This window comes from Lactuca virosa, chromosome 5 (genome assembly GCF_052849685.1).
Source record: "Lactuca virosa cultivar CGN04683 chromosome 5, Lactuca_virosa_CGN04683_v6, whole genome shotgun sequence".
Taxonomy (NCBI): Eukaryota; Viridiplantae; Streptophyta; class Magnoliopsida; order Asterales; family Asteraceae; genus Lactuca; species Lactuca virosa.
The window spans coordinates 69624689-69639158 of record NC_136430.1 but is presented as its reverse complement, the minus strand read 5'-3'; positions in this window follow the sequence as shown (position 1 = coordinate 69639158).

The following is a 14470-nucleotide window of genomic DNA, read 5'->3' as shown; positions in this document are numbered from 1 at the left end:
AGAATACAAGTTAATTTAAAAAGGTCGACATAAAAATGTTGGTGAGTTTCATAAGCATGTTTGTGAAAATGATTTGTATAACTTTGAAACCACCAGAAAATCCTATATTTTCTGCAAACTGTTTAGCATGTTTGTGTCAGATCTTGTATTAATGCATGTATGTTATTGTTTATTTCACTAAAAGGGTAAAGAGAATGTAGAGGGAATGTAAAGAGCATGTAAAGAGAATGTTCCCAGACAACCCGATATTTTCTGTAAAAGAGAAAGCTGCCATACCAACCCCCGAGGTTGAGTACCAGTACGAGTATGTTTCCGAGTAATCCAAGAGAAAAGAGAATGGTCTTCCGTAAACTTCATAACGTTAATTCCTCTAAGTGAGCCATGATAACCATACTAAATAATGACAATTTCTCTTGTCTTGGCGTTGTTGGACGCCGATATTGATTATAAGGTTTTCGTCACCCTAGATTGAGTTAGTCTAACTGTAGCGAACAGCTCAGGTGTGGCGTGTCATCCCCATATAGATCTATACACAAATCCCCGCTCACCCTCCAAGAGACTCTGGTTATAACTACAGGCTACGATCGTACACTTAATAGGTGCCAACCGATAAAACTCACTAGATCCTTAATCGAATTTACGCGAAGAAAAGTATAAACTCATTCCAGGGCCAATGAACCATGTAAGTGAACCAATAAGGCATGGCTAAACATGTAAATGATTTCAAGGCCCAATTGGAACAAGATTATCTAACATGGGCCCAATATATATATGAAAGGACAACTAAGGCCTATTTCACATGTAAGGTATTTACAGACCCAAATAGAACATAAATAGTATCCAAGGTCCGTCGCACATGTTAATGGGTCAATGAGGCCCAATAAACATATAAGTAGTATACATGACCTATCAAACATATAAATGAGCCACTAAGGCCCAATAACCTAGAAAATGATCAAATTTATCCATTTGTTAGTTTATCGTTGGTTTTGGTTCAAGTATTCACTAAAATCGCATAAAACCCACTTTTTGTAAAAATAACATTCTTGGCCCAATAAGCCAAAAATTTACAATGAAGGCCCAATTTTGTTTTTGTAAGGATAACACTTACTCTCCATTTTGTTCAAAACTTGTGTTGATGACTAGTTTGTGGTAAAAATAACATTTTAAACCCATTTTTGTCAAAAATAGCATTTTTGGCTTGATTTTTTTTGAAAACATACATTTTTCTGGTTTTGGGCTTTTCTGACCTAGTTGTTGGAAAATTCGTAGAAAAATCATCGTAAGTCGAAATTTAGATCCGTAAATTCTGGAAGTTTGGAAATTTTATTTAATTTGTTCACAAATTTTCTCATAATTTTTAATGGCTTCTAACAAGTGTGAAATTTCCCTCCTTCACAGGCTGGTCCGAAATTATATCAAATCTGATAGGCGGTTTTGTAAAATTCACCAAAAATTGTAGAAAAATCATATGAAAACGTGAGAGTAGTCATTTTAAAGGTATAAATCTGACGTTTTTGCATGTAATACAGTTTTGAAAAATATTATAATTTAGGTGGTAAAAACAGTTCGAGATTGGACCAAAACGTTTCTGTGAAGGGCTGATTTTTGAGTTTAGTTTATAGATCTTGGAACACAACACTCATTTTTACTATTTTAAGTGTATAAATACCAGATCTAATAGTTTACATGTATTATATGTGATAACACATACTTTTCTCAAGGTTTTCATGTAGATCCAAGTGATAAACTTAATATTCTTAACATATTTTTAGATTTATGAAGTAAATAATACATAACCACCAAATAAATCATGAAAAACACACATATTCATGCATACACACATAGATCTACACAACACAACTTGTATTCTCCCCCAAAACAAAGTAAAAATCGAAAATAGGGGGTATGAACTCACCTTGGGGTGATGGATCGGTTTTGTTGAAGAAGTCGAAGAATATTTTGATCCTAGCAAGCTTTATTGAGTAGATCTTGAACTTAGATGGTTCTAAGAGCATGATCCACAAATATATGGATGTAAGAGGAGATCTTTGAAGAGATCAAGAAGTTAAATCATAGATCTAAGCAAAAACTTACCAAAGATGATGATCTAGGTGAAGATCCTCTTGAAACTACACACCAAAGTCGAGATTTTTGATGGAAGAAGGAGATGTTCTTGAGAGTATTTGAGTGTGTTTAGAAGAAAATTATGGAGGTGGTATGATGGAAGGTTAGGCCGAGAGTTATAAGGAGAGGGGAGAAAGATTTTGCATGGTGGGTAATAAAATTCTTGATACATGTGATTCCCTAGATATTTGCTAGACCATTATGTGTTGTCATCATATTAATTTATCCTCCTTCCATTATTTTTATTATTATTCTTTCATGGGCCGAAAATTTGGGCTAGGAGAAAGGATGTGGATTAATTTGGGCCATTACTTGTCTTTGCTCGAAATCATGAGGCCCAAATAATTATTTTTCGGCCCATTGGGCCCTTAGGAGAGTTCACGACCCATTTGAATAAAAGAAATGAAATTCATGGCCCATTAGGGCTATTGGAATTTGTTGTGGCCCAACTTGGCCCATTAGAGATAAAATGAATCATGTTACATCCAAAATAGTCGAATTGAAGGCTTATTGGCCCATTACGCCCAATAAGAAAATCCTAGTCCAATATAAACTTGAACACGGAGTTTTAGGGTTTTCAACTCATAATTGACTATTTGAAGTACTTTGTATAGAGTTTTGAACTTCACTAATGAGTCTTGACGGAATTTGTTGTCATTGAATGAGCATCGTACGTATTATCCAGTTAAGGTTACAAGGATTATCATAGTTAATGTTTACATGAGTACAAAATTTCCTAGCTAAATTGCCAGTTGTGATAGTTAAGATATGTAGAAGAACCTGAAAAGATCGTAAACGAAAGAACGACTAATCTACATAATAAATAAGCGGAGTTGGTGCTTGTCAAGTGGAAGCACCATCGAGGCCCAAATTATAATTGGGAAAAATAAGAATGAGATAAGAGTGAAATATCCTCATTTATTTTAATCGTTGTGATTTCGGGGACGAAATCCTCAAAAGGAGGAGGTATTTGTAACATACACGTTTTGAAATCTTGTATTGTAAATTATAAAAGTGAATAATATTATGTAATATTATGTGAAATTGAGTGTTGAGTTCTAACAGATAGCTTTTACTAAGAAATGAAGTAAAACTATGTTTAGGATCACTCAGAAAGTATTGGAAGTCTTATGAGATTTCAATCAAAAAGGCAAATAGTGAAATTTAACGAAAATATAAAATATAAAATAAGTAAAATTATATTATTGAAAGTTGTAGATAATCTCATTAGAAACATGTAGGCGAAAACCTTATCGAAATCCGAGTATAACGAAGAAGTTATGACCAATCGAAGATCCGCAACAAAACCGACAAACACTATTCAACGTAAAAAGTGAGTTTTCGATAAAATACTTTTTAGCCTTTGTGATCTAAATGAAAGTCGTAGTATTCGTTAAACCGAGAAGTTCGATAAAAAGAACGCCAATCTGACTTCGTATGAGGAAGTTATGATTTTTCTAAGTTTCGGAATAGGAGTAGACAGCTAAAAACTCGAAATAAAGATCGAGCGATATTTAGCCGAAACAACGTAAATGAGAATTGAAGATCTCGTCAATAGTAGTACAACGGTAAAAAGACAGACGAAAACGGATGTCGGATGAAGAAGTTATGAATTTTTAACGGATTTTCCTGTCCCGGTCTGTTAAAAATAATAATATTAAAAATAAATTCAAATTTAGCCGACAAAGTCTAAACGAAAGTTGTAGAGCATAATTTTACCTACGTGTGCATATAAAGAACGTCAAAAAACGGAGCTCGTATGCGAAAGTTATGGATTTTAGAAGTTTTGGGTTCAATTTCCATGAAAATTCGCATGGATAAGCTTCATCCGGACCAGCCACGTCACCCTCGCTCCGAGTTGGCCGCGTGGCCAAAGCAGTTGCGTCATCCAAGTCGTGGCTCGTCCGAGGAGCGACGCGTGTCGCACAGGTGTCCGAGTCTTCAAACAAGCATCTAGCAAATAAAAAGATCTACAACAAGGAATATATGAAGCAATCCACAAATCTTGATTCTTCAATAGTCTTCAAACACGGGCTCTAGGATATATAAACCAAGCACTGAAGTAATGTCTTTAAACTTCATTTTCGAATGTAATCCCAAAAAAAACTTCATGAAAACCAAACCCGCCATAAAAACCCATTTCAGAACAAAGAAACCAAATCACTTCTTGTCTTTGAAGAGCTCCCCCTCCAAGTCACAATGATCTTCAAATAAGCTAATGATATAAGCCATCAAAAAATATCATGTAACAACCCAAACTTTAAGATTCGTAATGTCACTTGATCGAGAAAATACTATAAGTCGGAGATATAACAAGTCCTTAGCAGAGCTCGATAAAAAACTTCCGCTGTAAAGGATACTTCTCTGTAAAAGCTTTAGCAGAGTTCGATGAAGAACTTCTACTGTAAAAGCTATCTTCATAATTCTACCACAAGCTTTATCAAAAATCTTCAACTTTGACTAGTCACAAATCCAATTTCGAATGGCCATACCAAATTCTCCCCCGATTTATAATCGAAAACATGATTATAAAGCCTTTAAATGGTCATGAGAATGATCTTGAATGGATAAATAATTATCGTGCTCCCCCGTGACAAATTGATACACACAATAAATTATAAAATCCGAAAAAGTCGTGAAAATTTGACATTATCACGAAAAACGACTTTCCGAACCGTCAAGACTTGATGGAATCTTTATTTTTCTGTTCACCAAAAAATATATGCATTAAAGAATTCAAAACTGTTCACCAGCCCTCAAATTTGTAAACTTTTCGAAAAAATGGGCTGAAATTGTCACTTGCTGAAAAACAGGGGCTGGAATTGTAATTCTGCGTTAATATACCCCTTTATTTGTAACAATTTCTGAGATTGGTCCAAAAATATCAAACTGTGAAAACAACAGGGACCAAAAGAGCCAATTCGCTGGAGTTATAGGGACCAAATATGAAGCATTAAAGCATATTCTTCCCCATTTAGATGAGATTGAACGAACACTACATCATACTCCAGTTGATCTTTCAACGATGACTCAAACTAGACACGAAACCTTGAAATTGGCACATATAAACATCGACTGAAATAGGTTCGCTCCGAGTACAAGCAACCGAAACCAAGTTCGGTCCAGGTTCATTGAACCGAAACCATGTTCGGTCCGAGCACAGGTTCGCTTTTGGTCCTTCCCTCTTTCGTTCCAAGCATAATCACGGGAACCCAAGTTAGATCGAGGTTCGTTCCAAGTCCGTCGATTATACCCCAAAGCGAATCCATGTCAACAAATCCAATCATAGGCGAACTTTTGCAGGTTAGCGTTCACTCATTATTCACCCTGAACCACGGTCAATTTTGACTTTTCTGAATGTGCCTTTGACTATCAATTGCAAACAGATACACAAACACATTCTGCTTGCAGGACCATTACACCAACTTCAAACCATCAATCTTCTTCCCAATTTAATTTCGATTCCAAACATCACTCTACTGATTGCGAATTCATTTGTTTTGATTATATGAAGCCCCGAATGCAAAACCCATTTAGCGATTGTGAACCTGTCTTCAAATCAATTCCGATCAATAACCCAATGTTCTTCATTTACATAAGTCGATTTTGACTTTTCTTACTTTGACAATCAAGACTGATTATTGACAAATGCAAAAATCGACTTACTCAGATCAATACAATCACTATACAAAATCGATATTCAATGAAAGAATGAATCGACAAGATTAAACCCAAAATCAATAAAACCAAAAATTGATTTTGACAATAATATTACGATTCAAGAACCGAAGAATACTACAACGATTTCCTGTGGAGATCAGCTAACCATATGATCCAGATCACACAATTTCAAACACCAAGATGCGGGCTGAATTGATGAACAGTAGTTGGAAATAATGGGCTCAGGAACAAATAAATGTTGTTGGATCGGTTGAATGAGTAATAATCAGATCAAAAAAAAATTGAATAACAGTGGAACTCGTGAATTGGACTCAAGCGTGAATTTATAGAAAAACAATTGAATCAATAGATTTTGATCTCAAAGCAAATCAGATTCAAAGAACAGAAAAATACCACGACGAATAGTAGAATATACCATAAATCTTCATTAACAGTAGATCGAACAAGAATTTTGATTCCAAACCACCGAAACAGCAATAATCTTCAAAATCTTGTGCAGAAAATCATCAAATCAAGAACCGATACTTCAAAAATCAACAGATCTTCAAAGACCTGCTCTGATACCACTTGTTGTGAATAAAACCCTAATTGAGATTTGATGAACAAGATGCGTGAAATAAGAACAAACACAAATATGAAGATTAGGTCGAATGATCACTCGATTTATTAAATTGTGAGGAACAAATTACACTTAAGAAATAAGAATCAAACTGTACAGAAACCTCACAACGTGGCGGCTACATTTTGCCTCACTCTTAACCCTAATAATGAATAATACATGACTATTTATAGGGAAAAGACAAGTCTTGGACTTTTAACCTACACTTCATCAAAGGGGTCCATTGCCATCATCTATGGAGTGCTTTGAAACCCTACAAGGAACGATTGCATGTGCTATAATATTCATCCTTTCTAAACTTTCCAAATGCTCAGGGCATTAAGAGGGGAAAAATCTAGAATTGGATATGACTAAACTGATTAAGCAATTGTCTAGGACAATCTAAGGTTTACCAAAGATTGGTTGTTCAGGTACAGTTGGAAGTATAATGTTAATTTTGGAAGGACCATTTTGACATATTCTGAAAAGAGGTAACTCTTGTTCAGAAGTGATAGTCAAAATGAGAATATGGAAATATTCCCATAGGTGGAAGCTATTCATTAAATCAGTGTAAGATTTGGAAACATAATGCAAGAAGGATGTTCAAAGCGATGTACTTTGAATTTGAGACTTCGGTTCCATGGAATGATCTCCATTGGAATACTCTGTAATGACTATTGACAAGACTTTGTGACTTTATGCATAATCATTACAAGAGGATCAATGCATATAAGTTTAGAATCTAACAAGATTTAGGCAAATGGCAGGAATTTGGAATTCTTGTGTTTGCGGTAAGGATTTGGATCATTGGAATTATGTTCAATCGATCTATTTCATAAAGTAAATATCATATGAAAAACATAGTGTGCATACTTGGTGTATGAGATAACTAATGTTTGGAAAAACATAGTGTGCATACTTGGTGTATGGCATGACTAGTGTTTAGAAAACATAGTGTACATGCTCGGAGCATGGAACAACTATTGTTTTAATTCAAGTATAAAGTTGATAGTTTGAAACAGTATGCAATGACTTATGGGTAATCAATATGGTGATAAATAAAAGGTGTTTTATTTATATTCATAAGTTTTGAGACCATGTTAGATTCGATTATTCTTGTGTTTCACTTTGCATGTTTTGACTTCCAAAATAACTAGGTCGTTCTTCCTGAATGACTAAGTTATTCAAACCATCCACAGTCCGTCGTATGTTGGAAGTAGATATGAATCAAGACTGTCATGGGTTTGCTTGTAGAGGTCTAAGATCTTGGACAAAGCGGTGCTACAACACTCATGAGTGCTCATAAGTTCTGAGTATTGGATTCAACCCACGCTCATTTGACTCACTTCATGGATTTTATCACGAGTGATCATGAGACGATAATATCTTATATTCTTCAAACCTAGAGATATGAGTTGTTACTATGAGTTGGTTATACATTGATTGCACGAAAACGCATTGGTAACTCGATGTTATAAAACGTGCCTTTGTGTATGATTCAACAAGTAGTAGAACAAGCCATATGAGTCGAAGTTTATCCAGTCCTTTTACCTTCGGGATAGAAGCGATATCTGTGGGCCCCTCGATGATTTAGTGATGACAAATGTAAGTGCTCGGCTGGTCCTGGACTGATTTGATTTGTTCAATTAGTCAGTCGTCATAAATCAGAAATCGGGAAACATCAAATGGATAGAGTGAATGATTTATAATCCATGTCTCAGTCCATATGATATCTAGAATGGAGGAATATATGATCCCTTATCTAATGGACAAGTTATTGACAAATGTCAGAGTTCATCGATAAGGTCAGAGTTCGACAGCGGCTTTTGAGAGCTACGATTGCCAGTTGGTTTTTGAAGTCACACGCAATAATAGTTTTAGACTTATCCAAAGTGGAAGACTATTGGATTAGTGTCTAAGTCCATAACTATAATTGGTATGTACTTGACCCGACTCGGCATGATCTATTTGGGTTGCACGGCATCAGAACATTTTGATAGACCGTTTGTGAGGAGAGGACATTTGTGACATATTAATATATTATAAGTTTTAATATATTAATATGAAATCATGTTATTTAATTAGTATTGATCAAGAAATAATTTGGACTTAATTTAGTGATAAAAAAGAGACTAATTAAATATATGGGGATTGATTGTGTAAATTATTCATTCTTATATATATGGGCTTATGATCCATGATTCCTTATGTTGGGTTTAACCCATGCGGTGATCCATGGATACTCCATGGAGGTTAAAACCCATGGAGCATAAGGAATGGGTAAAGTCATGGGTTACATGGTGTAACCCTAATGAGCACACTATATAAGGACCCCTTTAGCTCAAGAAATTGGCACTAGTGATACATATATGAGGGCTATCCGATTTGAGCATGAGTATCTTCTTCTCGTGGTTATTCCATGTGCTGGTGATGTTGTGTGAACCATATGAGGTGTCACACTTGGGGCACTAGGCTCTCGAGCTTCATGGAGTCAAGCTACATCAACAAGGTATGTATTTCTATCTAGTTTATTACCCAAGTATCAATGTTTTGTATGATAGTTAGGGTAATACCTTGGAATATTCGTATTTGCATGTATAATAGAGAAAACATAGATCCAAGGTATTTAGGTTTGCATGTACACTTAGGAGTGTTAGAATGCTCAAAACCCAACACACGAGTCATGGTACCCAAACCATATTAACTCTCAATATGCTACTTAGAACCTCTGGAATTCTCCCTGTTTCGAGAATGGGTCCTCTGCTTTCGGTAGTACGGGCCCGTACTACCTGCCACATCTACCCATACTTTCCACACAGATCATCCCAGATTTCCTAAGTAGCTGCTCAACTTTCTCGATCACCAATACCGTTAAACCTGGTCGCTCTCCAACGAATACTTTCCTCTATCAGCGTAATCATCTGACTAAGCTCGCTCCCTAGGCTCTTCCTAGGTTCTCACACTTCTCTGCCATTAGCTGCTGAAGAACTCCTTATGATACCAGCCATCCACCTCCTGAACATCGTCATATTCACTCAGCAGCTGACTCCCATCATTAAGAGCTCCACAAAGCACGAAGCAAGTAACATTCGGGCATCGAATAATCTCCACCAGCACGTAAAACCACTCTAGGTTACCAATCTATTTGCTCTACTCGTACTCAAAAGGTGTCACCGAACTCAAGCAACTCTGCCCCACGCGGGTATCTAACTACTCTCTCAGTAGGCTCCTCCAATGCTCATCTAGGTATCTCTCCTAGATTACTCCTCTAATCAAAGCTCTATTTCTGAAATATTCATGCTAGATACTCTTACCCAGCACATACTCAAGGCACATAACAGATAGCAACAACTTCTAGGATAAGGCATCACAAATCAGGCAACTCTAGCCCTAAAATATGAAATACCTAGCCTATCCTCTAGCATGTATAAATAGTATCTCATAAGTATCTCATAACAAAAAATGAGGGTAATTTGGGAAATCACCGTTCGGGCTCTGGCTGATTGTACACGCTGCTCCTTTTCGTTTTCTCTTGGAAACTCTTGCTCGTTTTATAAAAATCGTTTCTTTTGAAAAAATTTCTCAAATCCTCAGTTTGAGTCCAGACATACCCGAAGGTGCATCCGAATCCCTGAAACCAAGGCTCTGGTAACAACTTTTTGTTGGATTAGTGTCTAAGTCCATAACTAAAAAAAGTATGTACTTGACCCGACTCGGCATGGTCCATTTGGGTTGCATGGCATCGGAACATTTGGATAGAGCGTTTGTGAGGAGAGGACATTTGTGACATATTAATATATTATAAGTTCTAATATATTAATATGAAATCATGTTATTTAATTAGTATTTATCAAGAATTAATTTGGACTTAATTTAGTGATCAAAAAGAGACTAATTAAATATATGGGGATTGATTGTGTAAATCATTCATTCTTATATATGTGGGCTTATGATCCATGATTCCTTATGTTGGGTTGAACCCATATGGTGATCCATGGATACTCCATGGAGGTTAAAACCCATGGATCATAAGGAATGGGTAAAGTCATGGGTTACATGGTGTAACCCTAATGTGTTAGCTCAAGAAATTGGCACTAGTGATACAAGTATGAGGGCTAGCTGATTTGAGCATGAGTGTCTTCTACTCATGGTTATTCCATGTGTTGGTGATGTTGTGTGAATCATTTGAGATGTCACACTTGGGGCACTAGGCTCTCGAGCTTCATGGAGTCAAGCTACATCAACGAGGTAAGTATTTCTATCTAGTTTATTACCCAAGTATCAATGTTTTGTATGCTAGTTAGGGTAATACCTTGGAGTATTCATATTTTCATGTATAATAGAGAAAACATATATCCAAGGTAGGGTTGCATGTACACTTAGGAGTGTTAGAATGCTCAAAACCCAACAGTGGTATCAGAGTCTAGGCTTGTTTTCTTGTTATACTTGCAAAATTGGCTGAAAATCGAAGTTTTTATGCTGTCTGGACAGCAGAATCGCCGTGTCCATGAAGGGACTCGACGAGTCCAAGGAAAACTCATCCAAATCGCCGATTTGGTTCATGCACTCGACGAGTTGGACCCCCAGACAGCATATCTTCGACTGTTTTGGCTGGAATTGGACTAGGAACATTACCCTAAGCTTTTTTTTCAACTTATAAACCTGATTTTGATGTGGTATTGTTCATGCTAATCCAATTTCAAAGATAATTGTCAATAGATTCATTATTTGTATTAGTTTAATGGTTAGGCTAATTACATGAAAAAGGTTTGATTGAATTATCATGTTCTTATGAGTTGCTTAGATTAATAGGAAAGTTATGTGAAATTGTTGTTTTCAATCCAAATTAATCTAAGAGTTGATTCTAAAATGTGTTTTTGTAACTTGTCCTCAAGTTATATGACAAGTCACATTTAAGATTCATAAAACTCATAAATATTTCCATAGGTTATGAATAAAGAAAAGTCATACTCTTTTAATAGTTTAAAGTCTTCCATAACTTGTCCTCAAGTTATGGAACTTGAAGAGTCTTTTGAATTAAAACTACTTTAAACACATAAGTTATGGAAATTGAATAGTTTTGAATAGTTTCAAAACTTGCCCTCAAGTTTTGGAATTTGTAAAGTTTTCCCTTATGAATACTTTACATCAAAGTTAAGCCCTTATAATTTTAAAAGTTAAAATTCAACCCTTATACTTTATAGTATTATAAGTTAATAATATATATATATATATATATATATATATGTATATATATATATATATATATATATATATATGTGTGTGTGTGTGTGTGTGTGTGTGTGTATAAGAGCAAGTCAGTCTTACCGTTAGTAGGCCTCATTCACGAAACCGATCTATAAGGGGGTTATAAGGTTACTGCCTATAAAATGGCAGTTTAATGGGTGTCCACTCTCACCCACCGCTTCCTTGACTGGTGGAGGGTCGTTAGCCAAACGGGTAGGACAAGGACTATAATTCTCCCTTCATTAAAAGTATTAATGATACATACTAAGCAACTAAACTCTTATTAAATACCCAATCTTAGTTACTTAGGAAAATGTGAATTTGGTGCTAACCCATGAAATTACACTTTGCACTTTGCTTAAGTCGGTTAGTGGAGCGCGTGTGGTTAACCGGCACACTAGCTTGATTTAACAAGGTAGGCAAAGGGTAACTTAATGTTTATCATAGTATCGATGGAGCGTGTGTGGTTAACCGGCACATTGATTAAGGGGTAAATATTAAGGGTTCCAAGTATATTTGCATGGTTATTCACACCTTGTTTTGTGATCCTCGGCATCCCAGTCACAAAACCTGAGAGGGCACAATCGAGATTGAAACATGCCATTGAAAAGTTCAATGAATCTCAAAAGATCTAGGAGTTTCAAATCCAATTAAAATCTAATAAATTATTTCGTTTTTCATGGTGGAAATTGGTGAATCGTCATTCGCCTACCTTCAAATATTCTATAGCTTTGATTACGGCTTCCCACTTCCAAGTTATAAAATATTGTGTTGGGTCCTAGCCTTAATATTTCATATTGGTGTTATATTAAGGACTTTAAATCAACTATATTGAATATCTCCCAAAAGATGTCTAGTTCAGACATCTATGATCTTCCCAAATCTCTTGGAACTTCACTTCCTCCACCTCCTCCAGTTATTCTCCCTGACACACAAGTTCAATGTCACTCAAGCCCTATTGGCAAGCAAGGTCCATGTGTGATCGCATCTTGGAGATGAAGTCACATATTGACAAGCCGGGAGAGTTGGTTGTTAAAGTCTAAAGAGAGTTGGATGTTCAATCACTTTTTAAATCACATAGCGAGTTCTTTATGGACTACTATGTAAAAGAGTATGACATGACCCTTAATGATCTTACCTGTTTGCTTTGTGCTGCTAAATCAGCTATGAGTTGAAGCACTGGTAGAGCAAATTTGATTAGAAGATCAACTTCTCAAACTTCCATGGACTTTGAAAATGGTAACATTGGACATCTAGAAAAGCTTTCTCTTCCCAATGGAAAGGGATTGGCCATAGTCAACTCGGTTGACAAAATGGTAAAGAGAAAGGCAAGTCTGAGATAGCCCAGTGCACCATTTCCAAAGAGTCCATATGTTTCTTCTTTCCAAAGGAAGGGGCATTGATTGCGAAGCTGCCTATTTACCTGAAAGATCATAAGGTTGATCAAGTCAAGAAGTTTGACTCTACTTCAGGTAAAAGTTCACTATCTAACTCTATTAAGTTTCTATTATGAGATTCTCATTACATGATGTGACTAGGTCATACGTTGATGTTTTAAGAATCAAAGAAAAGTGAAGAAACTTAAAGGAAGTATATGCTGATTCTGATTGCGAAGATGGATTTCGATCGCATGGTTCGGTGATCAGAATTTTGAGCTGTTGCTTAGGAGTTATGATATATTGCTTAGGAATAGATAAAAACAAAGTTTTCATATGCTTTTACACTGTAAGGATAAGTTTTTCTGCAAAGTTTTTAAAAATAAAAGGAAATTTTTGATTTCATTTATTCTAAGTATCCTTACAATGGCATTTATGGAAAATTGTTGCTTATATGATTCCATTGATAGCAATATTTGAAAATGGATTTGTTTCTTTCATCTGTGGTAATGTGTAATTTACCAAATAAGGAAAGATTCTCATCACCCAAGGTTTCAGTTGGATAGAAACTTGGAAATCATGCAAGTTGTATAGTATGATGAATGAGAATTTTCATCTTTGGAAAAATTAAGATTAATTCCTTGTTCACATGTATATGTGAGTCACGTGAAGGACTAAGGGATCGAGTACACATTCTGGTGCACCGGTCAAGTCCACCACAAAAGATCGATAAGACTATTCGTCATGATTTATTAAAGTTTAGTAAATATGGTTATACTTACAAGTTTAAGTATAATTATGAAACATTGGAAAAGTTTCGATGTATAGCAGAACGAATGAGAATAATCAAATTAGGTAGAAAGATAAAAGTTTCTCAAATCTAAAAAGATAGGAGAGTACTTTAGTATCAGGTTTTGTGATCATATTAACGATTTAGAAATCATATCACCATTAGTCCTCTAAGGAAATCTTAGTGCATTCTTATGACTAAGATGAGGAATCTTGAATTGTTGGAATGATTAAATCAAGAAGACGAGTCATATTTCGTTAAAAAAAGTCTTAGAGTCATACTCCAAGACTGTAAGTTGAGTGACATATCTTAAAGAAATGTTTAAAACACCTGTCAAATGTAAGAGTAAAAGTGTCCTACTCTTGTACATTTGAGATTGGTAAGTTGTGATGTTTTGGATAAAACAAAGACCAACTAAGGACAATTGTGTGAAGTGTTTGTCTTGATAAAGAATCCTCACTATCTCTTGAATATTTGGCAAGATAGTTTTTTATGTCAAGAGGACAGTGGGAGTCTAAAAGATTCTGAAAGTATTTCAAGATCTAATCAAGAATAAAACCTATAGTTTCTCACTAGCTCACGACTTGAGGTTTATAACCTATCGTGTTGACATATTTATATTTCTATGCCCATTCCAGTTGAAGTTGGCTT